At 51.3% G+C, this 18,849-nt stretch overlaps 1 protein-coding gene across 5 annotated transcripts in view; it reads right to left on the reverse strand.

The window, feature by feature from the left end:
* The window catches only part of EPB41L1 (erythrocyte membrane protein band 4.1-like 1), a 173,728-nt gene that overhangs the window by 105,082 nt on the left and 49,797 nt on the right, over positions 1-18,849 (reverse strand). For 2 of the 5 annotated variants that reach the window (XM_010829224.1, XM_010829226.1), the window contains one exon: positions 13,443-13,493. The exons of 2 other annotated variants lie outside the window; for them this stretch is intronic. The gene's annotated coding sequence lies outside the window, so the exon portion shown is untranslated. Of the gene's footprint in view, positions 1-13,442; positions 13,494-18,327; positions 18,350-18,849 lie in introns of those variants that run through there. One more of the 5 variants, XM_010829225.1, reaches the window with a different exon arrangement.

An 18,849-nucleotide genomic window follows, 5' to 3' on the forward strand; every position in this document is an offset into this window, starting at 1 on the left:
TCTTTCACATCAGGTGGCCAAAGTATTGGAGTTTCAGCTTCAGCATCAGTCCTTCCAATGACTATTCAGGACTGATTTCCTTTAGGATGGACTGATTGGATCTCCTTGCAGTCCAAGGGACTCTCAAGAGTCTTCTCCAACACCACAGTTCAAAAGCATCCGCTTTCTTTATACTCCAACTCAGCTTTCTTTATAGTCCAACTCTCACATCCATACATGACTACTGGAAAAACCATAGCTTTGACTAGATGGACCTTTGTCAGCAAAGTAATGTCTCTGCTTTTTAATGTGCTGTTTAGGTTGGTCATAGCTTTTCTTCCAAGGAGCAAGCGTCTTTTAATTTCATGGCTGCAGTCACCATCTGCAGGTCCTGGGGTAGGGAAGGATTTGCTAAATCTACAGAGAGAAGAAGTAAACGACCCAGGCTCAGGATGGCAGTGGCTGGAGTAAGCCCCTCTCTGGGTAAACTCTCTCCTTCTGCTTGAGCCTGATAAGGGCAGGCCAGATTATAAAGACAAAAACCCTTCAGATGGAGACAGGCTACTTGCTAGCATGTTAGCTGATCCTATCACCGTCCCCAGGAAGCAAGCAAGGCTTGAGGCCCTCATCCTGTCCCTCAGAACCGGAGGCACTTGGTATGCTATGACTCGCCTAAGGGTAGAAAGAACACAGCGGAGCTAGAACTAGAATCATAGTACGTGGCTGTTTGAGGATTACTGAGCTGAAAACCCTGCTGTACTGATGAAGACACTGAGGCCTGAGAAGAAAAAAGGATGTGCCCATGTTCACATGCTGAGTAAGCGATGGAGCTAGAACCAGGAGTCCCAGCAGCTTCCACTTACAGGCTCCCCACACAGCCTCCCTTGAGAAAGACGGCCAAGGGGACAAAGGTGAGGCTGCCCTTGGGGGGGTCGGGGGAGGGAGCCAAGGACAGGGCAGCCCTGCCTCCTTCCTCCTGCCCCTCTCCAGCTCCCAGCCCTCCCACTGCTTGTGGGTGCCGCAAAACCTGCTAAACCAGTGCCTGTGCCCGGGCAAGCGGCAGGGCACAGAGTTAGAGAGGCACACGCAGGCTGCAGACACCGAGAGCTAAGGGCCACGGTGGCTTCCCTGGAGGCCCACGGTTAGGACGCTGCGCTTCCAGTGCAGGGGGCCGGGTTCAATCCCTGGTTGAGGAACTAAGATCCCACATGGTGCAGTCAATAAAAGAGAGAGAGCCAAGAAACAGGGAGGACACAGAGCAGCTCCTCTGAGACGTGCCAGCCAGGCCACATGGGCACTGCCCCGGGGCCAGCAGTGAACCGGTCTGTCACCCAGAATCAGCCACAGCTGGCCATCTGGCACAAAGCCCTGCCCTCTGCTTCCCCTCCCGCTCCGGACACTCAAATGTCAGCTATCAGAGCCACCAGGACAAGAGACCCAGGAACTTACCTGGGAGGACAGGAAGCAGGGAAAAGTGACAACTATGACGCACAAATACGTCTCCCCTCCCAGCCACAGCCACTAGGATTAAGTCCCGCCACTCCCGGCCTTGTCGGGGACACACATGCTCTCAAGGGACATCCTGCCCTCCCCCCAACTGCAGTGACCAAGTGCCAGGAGATGGCTGAGCACAAGTCATGACTGTTGGGGGTGGAGGTCAGGAGACGGGCATGCCTTGGTAGCTCTGGAGCCCTGAGACTCTTGACACTTGACTCTGCTCTGTACCCCTGGGACTCCTGACACCCTGGAGCCCTGAGACTCTTGCGGACCTGGGCAAACCTGCCCTCTGGGGCTTCCGTCTCGCTGCCTTTCCCGTGGGGTCACTAGGTCAACTCCATTGTTTCAGGGAGCCTTGAAATGTTGCTCTCACCCCCCGACCACTGCACCTCTCACCACCTCCTGCCCAAAGGAAAACATAAGAAGTTACCCCCGTCAGTGGGCAGGGCCCCCACTGGACGGGGCTGGCCTCTGTGTCAGGGGGCACCTGGCTGGAGCCTGTTCTATCAGCTCTAGTGCCAGCCAGGGTGGTGGGGCCCCCTGGGCAGAGTATGGGGGAATTGATGATTCTATCAACTTTTCCCAAGTGCTCAGAACCCAGTTCAGAAACCACTCTCAAGGCCTATAAGACCCAGAAGCCACGCTGTCAGCAAGAAGGACCCCCGACATCAGTCTGGGCCTTGATCTTGGGACACATGGGTCAGGCAGGTGCCCCACACATGTCAGGGACTATCCTCATATCTCAACTGAAGGCAAAAGGAGACGACGAGATGGTTAGATAGCATCACTGACTCAAGGGACATGAACTTGAGCAAACTTGGGGAGGACAGGGAAGCCTGGTGTGTTGCAGCCCATGGGGTTGCAAAGAGTTGGACACAACTTAGGGACTGAACAACAACAACAAATTCTCGTATCTCAACCAATCCCCTCCCTTGGTAGATGGGGAGGAGGACCAGGGAGAGGCAGGGACCGGCCCAAGGTCACACAGCAAGGCCGCAGCAGAGGCGACCAGACCCGACTCCCAGTCCAGGGCTTCCAGCACCTGCCATCTCCTATGGCACAGACGATTTCCCAAATTCAAAATCATGCATTCCACGGAGGAACCTAGAGACACCTTCCTTGCCACTGCTTAGAAACCACCAGAGACTGGTACAAAGTTCTGCCGTTCGATACAGATCACGAGTGTACCTGCTGTGTTCGCTTCTGTGTCCCAGCACGTGGGTCCGTGCATGGAGTACAGCACGGATTCAGTGCAAACTGGCTGACCAACTCAAGGCTCAGTGGAGGTGAGTTCCCTGGCAGTGTAGTGGTTAAGACTCCATGCTGACACTGCCAAGAGCCTGGGTGCAATCCCTGGTCAGGAAACTAAGATCCCACAAGCCATGCAGTAAAAAAAAAAAAAAAAAAAAAAAAAGACTCAATGGAGGAATGACTGGAGGCAGAATCCACTCCGAGGCCCAAGCACTGAGGGTGGGAGTAGAGCTGGGGGTGGCAGAGCAGGAAATAGCAGAGAGAGGCAGAAAAAGCTCAGGATCCAAGCAGGTTGTGTAGAACAAGCAGGGACACTGTGGGCCCACAGCTTCAGAAATCCTGGGCCCCAAAGCTAGACAGGTCTCCTCCGATCACCTTGAACGTATGGACCTGAAGACTTGTGTGCATGTTCCTGTGACTTGGCAAGGCCACCAAGCCAGCCACTCTGTCGTTTATTCAGTCACTTGCTCCCTTGCTCTCCAAAACTTACAGGCTGAAAATCAGTGTTGGTAACAGTTGTCTCCAATTTGCCAGTCGGTGCTGCCAGACTCCGGGGAAGGCAGTGGCACCCCACTCCAGTACTCTTGCCTGGAAAATCCCATGGACGGAGGAGCCTGGTAGGCTGCAGTCCATGGGGTCGTTAAGAGTCGGACACGACTGAGCAACTTCACTTTCACTTTTCACTTTCCTGCATTGGAGAAGGAAATGGCAACCCACTCCAGTGTTCTTGCCTGGAAAATCCCATGGACGGAGGAGCCTGGTAGGCTGCAGTCCATGGGGTCGATAAGAGTCGGACACGACTGAGCAACTTCACTTTCACTTTTCACTTTCCTGCATTGGAGAAGGAAATGGCAACCCACTCCAGTGATCTTCCCTGGAGAATCCCAGGGATGGAGGAGCCTGGTAGGCTGCAGTCCATGGGGTCGCAGAGTTGGACATGACTGGAGCGACTTAGCAGCAGCAACAGCTGCCAGACCCAGAGGCTGATCCTCACAGCACCTCTGACCAGGAGTTGAGCTCCTAAAGTGTGAGGACCTGAGCTGAAATCAGGGGCAAGCCACTTCTCCTAAGACTCACAACCGCATTTGTAAAATAGAGATGGTGATGCCTCCCTGCCCTCCCTTAGTGAATGCTCTGAAAGTCATATACAGTGATGGATGTGAACATGACTTGTAAACTGTAAAGTGCCAAAGAGATAAAAGAGATTATTCATAACAATAATATTGCCATCGCCAGCCTCACTGGCCCCCAGAGAACTTTGTTGTTCAGTTGCCAAGTCGTGTCTGACTCTTTGCGACCCCACGGGCTGCAGCACACCAGGCTTCCCTGTCCTTCATTATCCCCCAGAATTTGCCAAAGTTCATGTCCATTGAATCAGTGGTGCCATCCAACCATCTCATACTCTGTTCTCTTCTCCTTCTGCCTTCAATCTTTCCCAGCATCAGGGTCTTTTCCAATGAGTTGGCTGTTCGTATCAGGTGGCCAAAGTATTAGAGCTTCAGCTTTAGCATCAGTACTTCCAATGAGTATTCAGTGTTGATTTCCTTTAAGATTGACAGGTCTGATCCCCTGACTGTCCAAGGGACTCTCAAGAGTCTTATCCAGCACTACAGTTCAAAAGCATCGATTCTTTGGCACTCAGCCTTCTTTATGGTCCAGCTCTTACATTAGTACATGACTACTAGAAAGACCACAGCCTTGACTATATGGAACTCTGTTGGCAATGTGATGTCTTTGCTTTTTAACGTATTGTCTAGGTTTGTCATTGAGAATTCCTCTAAATGTCAGTGACCATCATCATTATTGCCACCAACAATAATTAACACCTATCAGTTGAAAATGGCAACCCACTCCAATATTCTTATCTGGAGAATCCCATGGACAGAGGAGCCTAGTGGGCTACAATCCATGGAGTCGCAAAAGAGTCACACACGACTGAGCAACCAACACAAAACACATCAGTTATGAGACACTTGACTCAGACACTTGTATCTCAGGCACAATCCTCTGCTCATTGCCTGCTTTCTCCCATTTCAGCTCCATAACCTCTGAAGTGAGAACTATTATTGGGTGCATTTCACAGATGGCAAAGCTTAGGCACACAGCAATGAAGTATCTCATTGAAATCCACACAGTAGGTGGTGGAGCAGGGGTCTACACCCAAGTCTATTGTAGTCTGGAGTTCCAGCTCATTCTACTGCCTGGTGGGAGCCTGTTGCCTTGTTAAAGCTACTCCTCTTTACCAAAGCCTGTTGTGGCACAAAGTGATATCACTTCTCCGACCCTTGCAGCAGGAACCCCTGACATGGGTAGGATTGGCGGATTCTGTCCTCCCTGTTTGACAAATGAGGCAACTGATCTCTAGGAAAGCTTGTCAACCATGTGTTTTAGGCCACTGATCATAGAACAGTAGGAATATAAAGGACTCAGGAGAGTGGATCCAGTAGGGGAAACTGAAGCCCGGAGAGGGAAAAAGACATGCCCAGGTCATTCATTCAAACCTTTCCCAAGACCTGTGCATATGTAAGACACGCATATGAAAAAAGCAGTGTGGGGTTTCCTTGGTGATCCAGTGGTTAAGAATCCACCTTCCAACACAAGGGACTTAGGTTCAATCTCTGGTCAGAGAACAAAGATCCCATAGGTCACAGGGCCGGAGAAGGCAATGGCACCCCACTCCAGCACTCTTGCCTGGAAAATCCCATGGGCGGAGGAGCCTGGTTGGCTGCAGTCCATGGGGTCACGAAGAGTCGGACATGACCGAGCGACTTCACTTTCACTTTTCACTTTCATGCATTGGAGGAGGAAATGGCAACCCACTCCAGTGTTCTTGCCTGGAGAATCCCAGGGATGGGGGAGCCTGGTGGGCTGCCGTCTGTGGGGTCGCACAGAGTCGGACACGACTGAAGCGATTTAGCAGCAGTAGCAGCAGCAGCAGGCCACAGGGCCACTAAGCCGTGTGCTGCAACTAAAGAAGCCCTCACGTGCCTCAACTAGAGAAAGCCCACGCCCCTCGATGAGAACCAGCACAGCCAAAAAACAAAGAAAAAGAAAAGAAAGCAGTGTCTACTCTTCTAGTTTTCTAATGCTGCCCCACCGCTACACCCCGCCCAATCCCACCTTTGCATCCAGGGCCAGCCACTGCCACCACTTCCCTAGTCTTAGTTCCCAGTTTAGCAAACGAGGAAACTCCCTTGGCCAGTAAAGAGTTCTAGAGGCCAACACAGCTGCCCCAGGACCACATAAAGCCCTGGAGGCCAGTCCCCATGCCCTGCCGCCCCCAATCCAGGGAGGTCTGGAGGTAAAGAGGGTGCCCACGCTGTATTCACAGGGTTGTGCCACCATCACCACTAATTCCAGAATCCTGGTTATTCTTAGCAAGCCCCGAGCTGTAGTCCCCAGCGCTCCTAGGAACACGGGGCTCCTCCCTGGTTTGGCCCAGACGCCACTTTTCTGGGAAAGGCCAGGGTGCCCCTAGGAAGAATTTCTCTGTGGCAGAAGTGGAGCAAAATGTAAACACTCAGCGGACACTGTGTTCCACTTAGTGCAACAAATTATGGACTGTCTGGGAAAGGGGCCCGCCACGTGAGGCCGGCCCAAGCCAAGTCTCTTCCTAGCCTTGTCTCGCTAGCTGCTCTGAATGCAGCGATCGTTTAGGTCCCTGGCCTCAGTTTCCCCATGTGCAGGCTGACACATGAGCCTCCAACACCTTACAGAGGGATCCCTCCTAACAAATGGCTAATCTCTTCCACCTTGTCAGAAGAAAAAGGCCAACCTTTTATGTCAGCGGAGACTGGCAAGAACAGCAGTCTGGGGCCGAGCTAGGGAATGCTCAGATTTAGAACTGGTGAGGAAGGTTTTTTTTCTGGGGCCTTAGGAAGCTTGGGAATGTGTGAACTGGGGACATGACTCGCACGTTTTGGGCCAAAAAGGGAGTCCCAGAGGCAGTGCTTAGAGCCATCAGCATTGGGCAGCAGGAAGAAAGGTCAGGATCCAAGACACTGGTTTCTGTCTTTCACCTCTGCTCTGCCACTCACTAGCTGTCTGACCTTGGAGAAGTCACTTACCTTCTCTGAGCCTCAGTGAACCCATCCACAGAATGGGGATAAATATAGCCTCTGTGCCTTCCCTTTCAGGATTATGGGGAAAATCTGATGAGATGATGAATAGAAAAGTCCTAGTCCCGCCCCATGAAAGAATTCCCCCGCCCTTCTCCACCTCTGTTGCCCCTAGCGAAATGCTGGAATCCCTCCAAGAAGGGTTGGAGAAATCCAGGGATCCCAGAGACAAGAGGGGCCACAGAAGGAATGCTGAACATCTGTGTCCTGTCTGGATGACATTTGTGAAGCCTGGCCCCCCCTCCCTGAGACAGCCCCTCTAGCTCTCAGGCAAACAGCAAGCCAGGAAAAGAGTCTGTATTCACATTGGGAAGAAACTGAGGGGCAGACAGGGGAGCCAGAATCAGCATTTCTGAGCCATCGAGATAATAGGAGTCTCTGGACGAGAGCAGGGAGGAGGCTGTTGGTGGTCGGGCAGGGGAGGGGTGTCCTCCTGTTGAGTCTCCCCCACCTCCATCCCTCCTGCAAAAACCAATGATGTCACCTTTCATGTGACAACTCTAGCTGTGTCATTTTCTTCCTCTGTAAATGGGGGTGATAAAGCCTCTGACACACCGTGAGTCCAGTTCAATAAACGTGCCTGTCATTCTCCCATCCTTTGAAACCTGGGAGACTCCCGGTACCAACATCATCTTCCTCTAATTTTCCACCTGAGTTATTTGAAGAAAAAATCTGAAGGCACTTTCAGGACAGAGCCCAGGCTCTGAGGGTGTAGTCCATCTGCTGACAAGGTGGATGAGATCCGCGGTGTGTGGAAGGGGCAGGGGGAAGGAAAGGGGCCTCTCCATGGGATAGAGGTCCATGCTTCAGCCTGGGGAGGGGATGGAGAGTCCTGCTGCTCACAAGGCTCTTTCCAGAAATAGTCCTGGTTCCTTGAGCTCGTTCTGCCTGGAGGGAAGCCTCTCCTCTAAGCAAAGGACAGCAGGGGAGCATTTGCCCCCAGGAATGAAGGGCTGACACCTGTTGGTGCCCACATGGTCTTTTCCACCCTCTACATGGCGCCTGGGAGAAAAGGTAAGAGACCTGGGCACCCAGGTGCAACTGGAGATGATCAAACCTCTTCACGTCTCTGAAGAGAATAACACGGACTGGGGGGCGGGGCTTCTGTGAAGCCTGAAAGATGGCTAGCTTCCCTGCCGTACCCCAGCTCTTTAGTTCTGGCCAGACTGAACCACTCCAGCTTCTCCCTTCCAACGCCTTTTCCCAAGCAGCTCCCTCTCCCGGAGAGCCCTCCCTGAATCCACTGCCCCAGTCCAGCCCCTTCCAAAGCCTAGAGCCCATGCCTTCTCCTCCAGGAAGCACATTCTGGCTGCTGGGCCCCAGGGCCCCAGGGCCCCAGGCTGCCCCTTTCCCCTGGGTGTCAGTTTCCCATCCCTCTCTGACAGTGATCTGCACTCTTGGCTGTGTCTCGGCCACACCTGCACACGTTGACTTCCCCTCTGTGGGGCACAGAGCTCACAGACATGAATTCAAATGTCACCTTTGCCACTTGTTAGCCACCTGATCAAGGGACAGTCACTTCTCTCTGAGGCTCAGTTTCCTCTGGAAAATGGTGAGAATAATCACACCTATTCCATAGAGTTGTTGTTGCAATTAAATGAGACAATGACCATTCAGGGCTCACGACAGAGCCTGGCACAGTGTGAGAGCTCAGGAACGTGACTTATTTGCTACGGTGACCTTTCAGGTAGGTTCATGAATGATTTTTCATTGTATCTCCTGAAAGGCCTACCACAAAATCGTATGTGTGCTTAGTCACTCAGCCGTGTCTGACTCTTTGTGACCCCATGAACTGTAGCCTGCCAGGATCCTCTGTCCATGGAATTTCCCAGGCAAGAATACTGGGGTGGGTTGCCATTTCCTCCTCCAGGAGATCTTCCCAACCCAGGAAGATTGAATCTGGGTCTCCTGAACTGCGGACAGATTCTTTACGGACTGAGCCACCAGGGAAGCCCACAGAACCGTATACCAAATGGATTTCTGTACAGGTGGATCTGCATGCACCCTGAGGAAGCCTTTCCCAGTGGCACAGTAGAGAGTAACCTGGGCTTGGCTGCCTCTGCAGGTCACAAGCTGTGTCACGGGGCAGCACGCAAGTAGACATAGAATCCACTTGAACTTCTGATCAGAGGCAGTGGACATAGTGATCAGAGGGCGGGCTCTGAAGCCAGACTCCTTGAACTTGAACCCGAGCTCCTCCTCTTACTCAATATATGACCTTCACTAGCTGTGCCTTGGTTTTCCCACCTATAAAATGGGGAGAGTAATTGTACCTACCCAAAGGAGCATCTGGAGGATTAAATGGAATTACACATGAAAAGCAATAGAGGGACTTCCCTGGCAGTCCAGTGGCTAAGACTCCCCACTCCCAATGCAGGGGGCCCAGATTTAATCCTTGGTCAGGGAACTAGATCCCACACATCGCAACTAAAAGTTCACATGTCACAACTAAAGACCCCTCACGCCACAGTGAAAATTGAAGATCTCAATTTCTTAACTAAGACTCAGTGCAGCAAATAAATAAATACTAAAAAGAAAAGAAAGGGAATAGAACATGCTCATCATAAGGAGAGTAACTCAGTAAACATTACCTATTGTTTTCATTGTTGATATCTGTATTCCTGTCACTGAAGAGGAGGGGTTATGGTTCCTTGCAGGCCTATAAACTGCTCATTTTCCTATAACCCAAGATTCCACAAACACGCTTTATGTTCTCATGGCTCTGTCTGCCCAGTAGCCTTCCACTCCTTCTTCTAATGAGAGCTCTGCTCCTCCATTTGCTACACAAGGAGGCACTTAACCCAGGCCTGGTCACTACAGGGAATGGCCCTAATCCCCTAGCAACAATGACTGAACCAATCAGAATCCTTCCCTTGGGTTGATATATAGATCCTAGTAGAAAAACTACCATCATTCAAAAAACTAAGATCATGGCATCTGGTCCCATAACTCCATGGCAAATAGATGGGGAAAAATTGGAAACAGTGACAGATTTTTTTTTTCTTGGGCTCCAAAATCACTGCAGATGGTGACTGCAGCCTTGAAATTAAACGACGCTTGCTCTTTGGAAGAAAAGCTACGACAAACCTAGACAGTGTATTAAAAAACAGAGACATCACTTTGATGACAAAGGATGACAAAGGTCCACATAGTCAAAGTTATAGTTTTCCTAGTAATCATGTACAGATGTGAGAGTTGGACCATAAAGAAGGCTGAGCACTAAAGAATTGATGCTTTCGAATTGTGGTCCTGGAGAAGACTCTTGTGAGACTCTTGGACTGCAAGGAGATCCAACCAGTCAATCCTAAAGGAAATCAACCCTGAATATTCATTGGAAGGACTAATGCTGAAGCTGAAGCTTCAATACTTTGGCCACCTGATGTGAAGAACCTTCTCATTGGAAAAGACCCTGAGGCTGGGAGGGCTTCCCTTGTAGCTCAGCTGGTAAAGAATCCACCTGCAATGAGGGAGACCTGGGTTCAATCCCTGGGTTGGGAAGATCCCCTGAAGAAGGGAAAGGCTACCCACTCCAGTATTCTGGCCTAGAGAATTCCAAGCACTGTATAGTTCATGGGGTTGCAAAGAGTCAGACACAACCGAGCCAGCTTTCACTTTCACTGAAGCTGGGAAACATTCAGGGCAGGAGGAGAAGGGGCAACAGAGGGTGAGATGGTAGGATGGCATCAAATAGACACGAGTTTGAGCAAACTCCAGCAGATAGTGCAGGACAGGGAGTCCTGGTGTGCTGCAGTCCATGGGGTCCCAAAGAGTCAGACACGACTTAGTGATGGAACAACAACTTTCTGTTTGGGTTGCTAAGCTAGGGCAGTGGTCAGCCAGTTCCTCAGAAGGACAGAAAGGAGAGACAAGCTGTGATGGAGACAGATGGAACATCTACCTGGTTTCTCATCCTACAATTCCATGAACTGCCCAGGATCCATTCAAGTCCTTTTCTGGTTTAAGTCACTTTGAATAGAGCTTTTGTCACTTGTTTCTGAAAAAGCCAGGTCCAATTTTATAGGCCCTAACCAAGATACAGTCTGAGCTGGCCGTGGGCAGGGCAGGGCCGCAGCAGTATTAAGGCTGCTCCTGTGTGTCCCAGCACAATCTCTGTTATCTGCGCTACAAAGGACAGTCTGCAAAGCATGTTCTCAAGAATCATCCTGATCCCGTGGTCTTCAGACACTGCCTCCCAGAGCCCTAGGAGCCTGCAGAGGCACCTCCAAGAACACCCATGGGGAGACTTTCCTGGTGGTCCAGTGGTTAAGAGTCTGCCTTCCAATGAAGAGGACGTGGGTTCAATCCCTGGTCAGGGAACTAAGATCCCACAGGCTGCAGGGTAACTAAGCCTGAGCACCACAAGTGGAGAAAGCTGGCATGCTACAGTGAAGACCCAGCACAGCCAAAAGCAAAACCAAAACAGCCATGGAACAAAGGGCAGTAGGAGGGCAGCAAGATTCTAGGTAACTGCTGCAAATTCAACCACAGTGGTTCTGTTTCAAATGCTTATGTATCGGGATTCTGCTGCCTCCAAAGATGTGAAATACCTGATTCTAATGGATGCTCAAAAGAGCATTAAGAGGTAACCAAGGCTGATGTGTCTATCTCCATTCTCCAAAAAAGAAAACCGAGGCCCAGAATGGGAAAGTGATGAGACCAAGGTCACGGAGCAAGTCAGTGTCAGAGCAAAGACTTGAATGCAGGGCTCCGGACTCGCAGGCGGAATGAATTCCACTGCACCAGGCTGCCCACGAAAATCTATCATCTCTCACACTTCCTGTGTCCTCTGGTAAACTGATGGCGGCTAATATCTTCTAGTGCATGTGTGCTAAGTCACTTCATTCATGTCCAACTCTGCAACCCTATGGAATGTAGCCCGCCAGGCTCCTCTGTCCATGGGATTCTTCAGGCAAGAATACTGGAGTGGGTTGCCATTTCCTCCTTCAGGGGATCTTCCTCACCCAGGGATCGAACCCGAGACTCTGGCGTCTCCTGCACTTGTAGGCACGTTCTTTACCACTAGCCCCATCTGGTTCTAGAGTCTCACCTTTCTCAGCTCTGACCCCTCCAGGATCACCTGCCTCTGAACCTGGCTCCTTAGAGGGCTTCCAGAAGCTCAAGGAACTTGTGGAATAAATGTTATGACCCAAACTCGACCTTCTTCTCCACCACACACACATACACTCAGTTCCCCCTCTCCCCACCCATTTGCCCAAATGTCCGGCAAAGCGCAGAAGGCCGCCTCCCAGGGACTTGTAAGCCACCTCCTCTGTCCAAGCTGTGCTGCGACTGCAGACAGAGGATTCCTTGTTCCCGGTGCTTCCTGCCCAGAGACCTCCATGGGGCCCGTGCACTGGCCGGAAAGAGCCAAACCATTCCTTTCAACTGGAGCTAAAGCCACCTGAATCCCTGCCACCCCTGGGAGCAAGATGCTCCCAGCTCTGCTTGGCATTTTTTCTATCTGCCCTGGTCTGCCCAGCCCCACCTCAACACCCACAGCCGCTGCTGCCTACACACACACACACACACACACACACACACAGGAGTTCCCCTAGGGTAGAGAGAGGCGCTTTATGTCTAATCAAAAATGAAAACCAGAGTGGGGTGTCCCTGGTGGTCCAGTGGTTAGAACTCTGCGCTTCCACTGCAGGAGGCGTGGGTTAGATCCCCAGCTGGGGAACTATCATCCTGCATGCTGCATGTGCGAGGCCAGAAAACACAAAAAGAAAACAGCGGATTCTAGAACCCTGACAGTTGTGCCTTACGAATAACCCCACAATGACATCTGCCTATTACTTCGCGATCTCCCTGACCAGTATAACTTCTTGGCTCAGTTCCCTCTCCACGCCCTCAACCTGCCAGGGTCACCAGGAGGTAGAAAGCGGCTTTGACACGCCCCAGGCCAGTGGTTTGTGAAGTATCTTGCACAGAGCTCAGGACAGTTCCACGGCATTGTTGGAGGGCTTCCAGAAGCTGAGGAATTAGCCAGTTAGAGTCCCCCAGGCTCACCCCAACTTTGACCACGGCTGCAACTCCTGTACTGTTTTGTACAGTGAGATTCTTTGGGGTTCACTTGAAAAGGAGATTTCACTGCAGGAAGATTTCAAAGCAACTCTTTCACCCTGACTCCACCTCTGCCCTACCCTGACAATGTAGATATGACCCCGAGAGGGAGGTAGCTGCCCAAGGTCATGTAGGAATCAGTGGCAGAACCAGAATGAAAACACTCCCTTCTGAATCTAGTCTACAAACTCCAAGCGGTTAGTAAAAGGAAACCAGGGCCTCAGGTCAGCGGATCTGGCTTCTAGGTTCAAGGTTACTCACCCCCAGGCATGGTGGATGGATAAGCGATTGGGGCAAAGCACGCTGACTAACACAGAGGCACTTAACGAGTACCCATTTCAGTCCCTTCCTCAAAATAAGCCCAAACCAGAGAGAACTCTCAACACTGCCCCCGTTTTTCAAGCCCACCAGGAATCTGTAGCCTAGACAAACTCTCCCACCTCCCCAGCAGTAAAATACATTAAAAGAGCCTGAGGGCTGAAAGGTCAATTTGTCCAACCTGAGCAGAGGAGGCTGGGCCTCTGGAACACTCACCCCGGCTCCGACCACACCAGCTCCCCGGGTGGAAGGACGGCAGTCAGACACCTGGAAGGAGCAGACAGCGTTAGTGCCTCCGAACTGAGTTTGTGGACCCAGCATGGAGTTGGAAACTGAGAGGCTGGCATTTGACTCTCTGAGGAACCTTCAGGAAGTTGCTGAACCTGTTACACAGAAAGGCCCGTGTGACTCTGCGGAGCCAAAAGGAAAGTAACAAATATGAAACTGGAGCGGCCTGCAGGGGCCAGGCCAGGAAGGGCCTCGGAGGGTAAGGTAAAGAATTCGGTCTCGAGAGTCTAAAAGCAACGGGAAACCATTGACCTGCAGGGTTGAGAATGGACTGAAAACAGGCCAGAGTAGCTTTAGGCATGTGAGTTGGAGGCTGCTGTGGTTGTCTGGGGGCACGTGATAAGGACCCAGGCTGGGGTGGGGACAGCAGACCTGGAACCTGGTGGCTGGATTCCAGAGCTCTTTGAGCAGTGGTATCCCCAGAAATGACCTTCCCAGGTGGTGCCAGTGGTAAAGAACTGGCCTGCCAATGCAGGAGACCTAAGAGACTCGGGCTCAATCCCGGGGTTGGGAAGATCCCCTGGAGAAGGAAATGGCAACCCACTCCAGTATTCTTGCCTGGAGAATCCCATGGACAGAGGAGCCTGGTGGGCTACAGTCCATAGGGTCGCAAAGAGCCGGATAAGACTGAAGCGACTGAGCACACACGCACACATGCATTCCCAGAAATCATTGGTGGACCAGATCTGGGGGATAAGGAAGAGAAAGGTCTGCCTACTCCTCAGGTGCCCCTTTCACAGCAGTCCCCTGGTCTCCACCCAGGACAAAACATAGCCACTGTTCTTTCAACCTGGCCTATCCTTACCTCAGTTTCCCCATCTGTAAAATAAACATGGTTGGACTCAGGGGTCCCTAAGGTCTTCATAGCATTAATATTCTGTTCCGAGCTAATTCATTCAGTTTGGGTTTTTTTTTTTTTTTTAATATTTACTTATTTGGCTGCATTGGGTCTTAGTTGTGGCATGTAGAATCTTCATCGCATCACATGGGATCTTTTGTTGTGATGCACGGGCTTAGAGCAGGGATCAAACCCACATCCCCTGCACTGTAAGGTGGATTCTTAACCACTGGACCACCAGGGAAGTCCCCACCCACAGGTTATTGCAGCCCATTTTTAATCATCTTTCAGCCCCAACTGCAGGCCTGGCCTAGTACACGATGGGCAGAATCACTGGAGGAGAAACCTCAGGTCCCCTGGATTCACATACTCAGAACAGTAACCTCCAGGTTGGATGAGGTGTTTCTGCTTCACATAGAAAATAAGAATCAAGCAAATGGGAAGATCACCTGGGCTGAGGCTGAAACAGCAGGAGCAGGTGCCTTGTTCCTGCTCCCCCACCCAAGAGGCCTCAGGTCACGGTCCTTGCAGCTATAACATCTGTCACCCAGTAGCTTACAACCTGTTTCCCCATCTACTGTTTCCCGAAATCCAGTTTCAACCTGGGGGATCAGCTACCAAGGGACCTGGGAGGCAGTGCAGTGCAGTGGTTTAAGCTGGGACTCTGCAGCTGGGTTGATCCCTGGGTCAGGAAGATCCCCTGGAGAAGGGTATGGCAACCCATTCCAGTATTCTTGCCTGGAGAATCCCATGGACAGAGGAGCCTGGCAGGCTACAGTCCATGGGGTCGCAAAGAGTTGGACATGACTGAGCGACTAACACTTTCACCTTCTGCAGCCATGCAGACCTGGTTTGAATTCTGGCTTTACCACTCTCCAGCAAAGTGGCTGGGGGAAAGTCACTTCTCTGAGCCTCAGTTTCCTCATTTGGAAAACAGGAGTAAGAGCATCCACTTCCAGGGCTAAAGGGAGGATTCAATGAGACACTGCCTGTGAAGAACTCAGCAAATTCCTTATCACAACAACCCAGGAGACAGCATCCGCCATTTCCAGATGTGGACCCTGGGACCCCAGAAGGTGAAAAGACTCACTGAAGAGCATTAGAGGATCCATGCTGGAGTGAGACCCAGAGTTCAGGTTCTTACCCGCCAGGTTATACACTCATTCACCATTTGGGTTCCTCCCTGTGGCTCAGACGGTAAAGAATCTGCCTGCAATGTGGGAGACCCAGGTTCAATCCCTGGGTGGGGAAGATCCCCTAGAGAAGGAAATGGCTACCCACTCCAGTATTCTTGCCTGGAGAATTTCATGGACAGAGGAGCCTGGGGGGCTACAGTCCATGGGATCGCAGAGAGTTGGACACGACTGAGTGACTAACACTTACTTTTTAGATGAAGATGTTGTGACTAAACATTACAATGACTTGACCAAAGCCATAGAGGGAACTCATGGTAGAAGAGGGATTTGAACCCAGGCCTTCTTGATGAAAACCCCGTGATCTCCCCTATGGTTATCCAGAAAGTAGACATGATGGTAGAAGAAAGTAGAAGCTTCAGATTTCAGAGCCCTTTAAACCTGGAACAGGGACAAATGCAAACCAGGCAGATGGAGTGAGGGTGGTGATGAAGCTACCTTGAGAGGAAACCAGAAGGAGCTGATGAAACAAAAGCCTCTTTCTCAGCAGCCCTCACCAGGAACCGGGCAGGAGAGGAGGGGCTGACAAGCAGGGCCATCCATCCCGCCAGGGCTGAGCCGAGGGCCGGATCTAAACAAACAGACACAGTTCCAGCTTGGCCACCAACTTGTTGACTGATCCTGGAGAGGTCACACACACACACACATACACACACTCAGGTCTCTGTTTCTTTAGCTCAAGAAGGAGACAGTATACTGAATGGTGTCAAGATCCCTTCCAGCTATGGAATACTAGTCATAACCATTCCTCATGAATGCCAGACTCTAGCTCAGGCTCTGCTCTCACAAACCCCCAAAGGGGGCCTCTTAACAGTGGCTCCCATATTTCCACAACAGGTATGGGAAACCTTACATTCAGCCTCTGGCTATACAGCCTGATCACTTTCCCTCACCTTTCTCATCTGTAAAATGGGCTCATATCTTTAGCCTGATCACCTATGGAACCCAAAGAACCAAGGAGCTTCCCCAAAGTCTAGAATCCCCAGAGGTACTGAACAAAGCATCCCCGCAGTGCCCACCCCAAGTCCCACCCTCAAGCTTTTTTAACTTCTCCTTTCTCTCTGGCCCCTGGCCCATCTGGACCAAAGCAAAAACCGAATCCAAGCTCATGGATGCAACAGCGGTAGCAACAGCCCTGACTAGCAGTAGAAGGAGCCACTGTCCCAGCTAAGACTCGACTGTGCATATGTGCCAGGCACTGTGCTGGCACAAGAGCTGCACCTGGATTCTATCTCAGGTAATCCCCTCCATCAACGAGGTAAATCTCACCCTTAGTCTAGCTTTACAGATGATAGACTAAGGTTCAACCAAGTGGAGTTACCTGCCCAAGGTCACACTCAGAGCAAGTGAGTAGCATGGCCACCCAGACACAGGCTCTTCATTTAACACTAGAAGTCCTGATCTTATCCTTGAGGCTGTGGGGTTATTCAGAGTAACATTCCACCATGGGGTGTGGACCCAGACATAGGGGAGCAGTGAGTAAGGGGATATCTGGCCTTTACTCTCACCCCGAACCTCCCCAAGTAATTAATCTTTGCAGTTTTGTATTATTATTCCAACATGTCCAACTCAACTCTCAGGCTAGAACAGTTTTTATCCAATCAAAATATAATGCAAGCCAAATATGTAATGTAAAATTTTCTAGTAGCCACAGTTAAAAGAGTACAAAGGAATGGGTGAAATTAATTTTAATGGTATATTTATTTAACAATATCCAAAGTATTTTTGAGGGAATCCCCTGGCAGTCCAGTGGTTAGAACTCTGAGTTTCCACTGCTTGGGGCCCTGGTTCAATTCCTAGTTAAAGAACTAAGATCCCACAAGTCATGCGATGCAGCTCCCCCACCCCCCCCCAAAAAAAAAAAAAAAGCACATTTCAAGTGCTCCGTAGCCACATGTGGCTACTGTATGGGACAAAAAAGTTCTAACAGTCAAGTCCTAGAGGGTGGGGCTGGTGGCCTCCATGCCCCTAAGCCAGAGCTGAGCCTCCTAAAGTAAAGTCCGGATTTACTCATCCAACCCCCTATAGAGCCTGATGTTAGTATCTCTCAGGTGCCTTTATACTCACGGTGCGGGTGACAAAGGGATCAGCGTGCCCATGCTCGGAGGGTGGCACGGAGGCTCAGAGAGATGGGTGACCAGCCCAAAGTCACTCAGCTTGACCCACAGACTGTCTGACTTGGAAGCCTAAGCTCTGTCCCTAAAGCCTGGCAGGGACCTGGTCTCAGGCACAGGCTTCTAGAGGAATAAATAAGCCTTTACCACTAAATCACCCCACTCCGCAAGTCTAGTGGCAGAATATGCGCTCAGTTGCTCAGTCATGTCTGAACTCCTTACAGCCCCATGAACTGCAGACCAGCAGGCTCCTCTGTTCATGGGATTTTCCAGGCAACAACAGTGGAGTGGGTTGCCATTTCCTGCTCCAGGGGATCTTCCCAACTCAGGGATCGAACCCGAGTCTCCTGCATTGGCAGGGGAGTTCTTTACCACTGAGCCACTAAGGAAGCCCAGAGAGTGTCCCCTAACAGGGGTTAAGTGTTAAAGGAAAGGAAGTAGCGTGGTCTGCACTAGGTGGTGGTCCTGTATGTGGGGCTTAGGCCACTAGGGCACCGTTCCCACCCGCCCTCCAACCCTTACCAGGCAGGAGGCAAAGCCAGCAACGTCCACTGGTGGCTTGTCCTCTGGGTTGGGTCCCCCAAGGCTAGCTGCCATGCCCTCCCTGACATCTTGCCCAAGAACACTCACCCAGAGGCCCCTGGACTAGGGCCAGAGCCTGTACTCACCTCCCAGGGTCACCTCAGCTGGAGTCCAGGGAAAGGGTCCAAGAGGCAGTCCACCTCCACCCCCAGGAGGAGGGAGGAGCAGGCCCAGGAGGCAGATTCCAGAGGAGGGAAAGGGTGGCAGGGATAGGCCAGAAGAACCTGGGTGGTTCCACCCATCTCCTGGGGAGCACGGCTAGCATTCAGTCCCCTCCCTTCAGCCTAACCGGGCGAAACTCTCACCAGTTATTAGGTTTAACAATTAACTCTGGTTTCCACTTCAGCAGCAGGCAGTTCCAGCAGAAAGTCCCATCTGGGATAGGGGGACTTGGAAGGGGATAGAGAGGAAGGGGTTGGAGTGAAAGGGAGAAAGAGGTGGTTAGTTAAGCCACCCACCTCCTCCGTCCCACCCTACCAGTGTGGGGTAACTAGAGGGGGGTGGCGTAAGTTCCATAAGGTCAGGGGCAGTGCCTGGCACATAGTAGGTGCTCAATAAATTAAAAAAAAATTGTTTATTTGGCTCTGCTGGGTCTTAGTTGCAGCACG

This window comes from Bison bison, unplaced genomic scaffold (genome assembly GCF_000754665.1).
Source record: "Bison bison bison isolate TAMUID 2011002044 unplaced genomic scaffold, Bison_UMD1.0 scf7180017864500, whole genome shotgun sequence".
Classification (NCBI taxonomy): Eukaryota; Metazoa; Chordata; class Mammalia; order Artiodactyla; family Bovidae; genus Bison; species Bison bison.